General features: G+C 42.0%; 1 pseudogene; it reads left to right on the top strand.

The window, feature by feature from the left end:
• The first annotated feature begins 805 nt into the window (after positions 1 to 805).
• LOC104847889 lies at positions 806 to 2256 on the top strand (annotated as a pseudogene).

The raw sequence follows: 2256 nt of genomic DNA on the forward strand, positions 1-2256 counted from the left end.
TGAGATAGTGTGATAAGCCCATAAAGATGATATAGATTGAGGAAATAAATGATCATTCAGAAATGAGTCACCTTTACTGGTCAACTGAGTGTTTAGCAAGGGTGTCAGAACAATTCAATTGACAAAGAACAAAGTGTAGGATTTCTACTAGGACAGCAGAATGCCCATATTCAAAGGAATGAATTTGGACTCCCTAGTGTAGTCACATACAAAAGTGAACCCAAAATAAGTCAGATGCCTCAATTTAAGAGCTAAAACAATAAACTCTTCAACCTTAGATTTGGCAATGGCTTTTATCATTTGACAACAAAACCACAAACAAGGAAATATGTAAAGTAGGTTTCACCAAAATTACAAGCTGTTATGCTTTGAAAGATACTATCAAGAAAATGAAAAGTTACAGAATAGGAGAAAATATTTGCAAATCATATATATCATGAGGGGTTTATACTTAAAATATATGAAGTCTTGCAAATCAATAGAAACATCAGTACCTCAATTTCAAAAAAGACAAGCTAGTGAATACATTGAAAGATGTTCATAGCCTAGCCAGTGAGTGTGCAGATGAGAAAGGAGAGAGCCACTCTGGCGAAAGCAGCACAGCCACCATTATCCTCCCCTGCTCTGGTGCACTGATCTCGACTTCCTGCCTTATCCTACTTGTTTATAAATTGGTGTGTCCATTTAATACAAGAAAATGGGGCTGGGGATTAGCTCAGTGGTTCTGCTGCCTGCCTTACAAGCACAAGGACCTGAGTTTGTTTCCCAGTACCAAAAAGAAAAAAAAATTACTTAACACAAGAAAATGGAAACTGAGCAACTGGAAGAAACCTTCTCCAACACTAAAACCAGTGTTGAATTTGGTAAACATCCTGCAGAAGATATGGAAGAGGAGCAAGCGCCCTTTGTTGCAGGTGCCGACATCGCTGCCCCAGCACCAGCCAACAAAGTGAAACACGGGGAAAGTGGCTAGGTAGGGATACTAAAAGATCTAGAAACACCAATGAAATGGTTGAATTATAAATACTGTTTCAGAGCAGGAATGCTGGGGCAATGACTGGAAAAGGAGGGAAGAATGTTAAGGCTCTCAGTACAGACTACAGTGCCAGTGTTTCAGTCCCAGACAATAAATACATACTGAGTATCAGTGCTGATATTGAAACAATTGGAGAAATTCTGAAGAAAATCATCCCTACCTTGGAAGAGGGTCTGCAGTTGCCAACAGCCACTGTAACCAGCCAGCTTGCACTCCAGTATGGTGCTATGGAATGCATTTAAACATTCCAACACTATAAAGGAAGTGACTTTGTGAGTGGAGACCATTAATTCATCAATGTCAGGCAGGAGGAATTATTGGGGTCAAAGGTGCCAAAATCAAAGAACTTCAAGAGAACACTCAGACAACAATCAAGCTTTTCCAACAATGCTGTCCTCATTCACTCTCAGTGTTGTTCTTGTTGGAGAGAAGCCTGATAGGGTGTAGAGTGCATAAAGATCGTCCTTGACCTTATAGCTGAGTCTCCCATCAAAAGACATGTGTGCAACCTTATGATCCTAATTTTTATGAGGGAATTTACAATTGTGGTGGTTTTAAATGATGTTTGATGACAGCCTGTAGGATTTCCCATGTGGGGAAGAGGTGGTTTTGACAGAATGCCTCCTGGTCGGGGTGGGAGTTCCATGCCTCCGTCTAGAAGAGATTATGATGACATGAGCCCTCATCATGGACCACCCCCCTCCTGGCAAGGTAGCCTGGGTGGCAGCAGAGCTCAGCATCTTCCTCTACCACCATCAACAACACCACCACGAGGAGGAGATCCGCCAGCCAGTGACAGAAGAAGGAGACCTGGAGATCACAATGATGGTGTAGTTGGTTTCAGTGCTGATGAAACTTGGGACTCTGCCATAGATACATGGGACCAACCAGAATGGCAGATGGCATATGAATCACAGGGTGGCTCTGGGGATGTGATTATTCCTATGCAGGGGGGTCGTGGCTCATATGGTGATATTGGTGGACCTATTATTACTACAAAAGTAATGAATCCCAAAGATTTAGCTGGATCTATTATTGGCAAAGGTGGTCAGTGGATTAAACAAATCCATCACAAATCAGGAGCTTCTATCAAAATTGATGAGCCTTTAGAAGGATCCAAAGATTGGACCAGTACCGGCACAGGAGCACAGGACCAGATACAGAATGCCCAGTATTTGCTACAGGACAGTGTGAAGCAGTATTCTGGAAAGTTTTTCTAA

Source organism: Fukomys damarensis, unplaced genomic scaffold (genome assembly GCF_012274545.1).
Source record: "Fukomys damarensis isolate Sample0158 unplaced genomic scaffold, DMR_v1.0_HiC HiC_scaffold_25, whole genome shotgun sequence".
NCBI classification, from domain to species: Eukaryota; Metazoa; Chordata; class Mammalia; order Rodentia; family Bathyergidae; genus Fukomys; species Fukomys damarensis.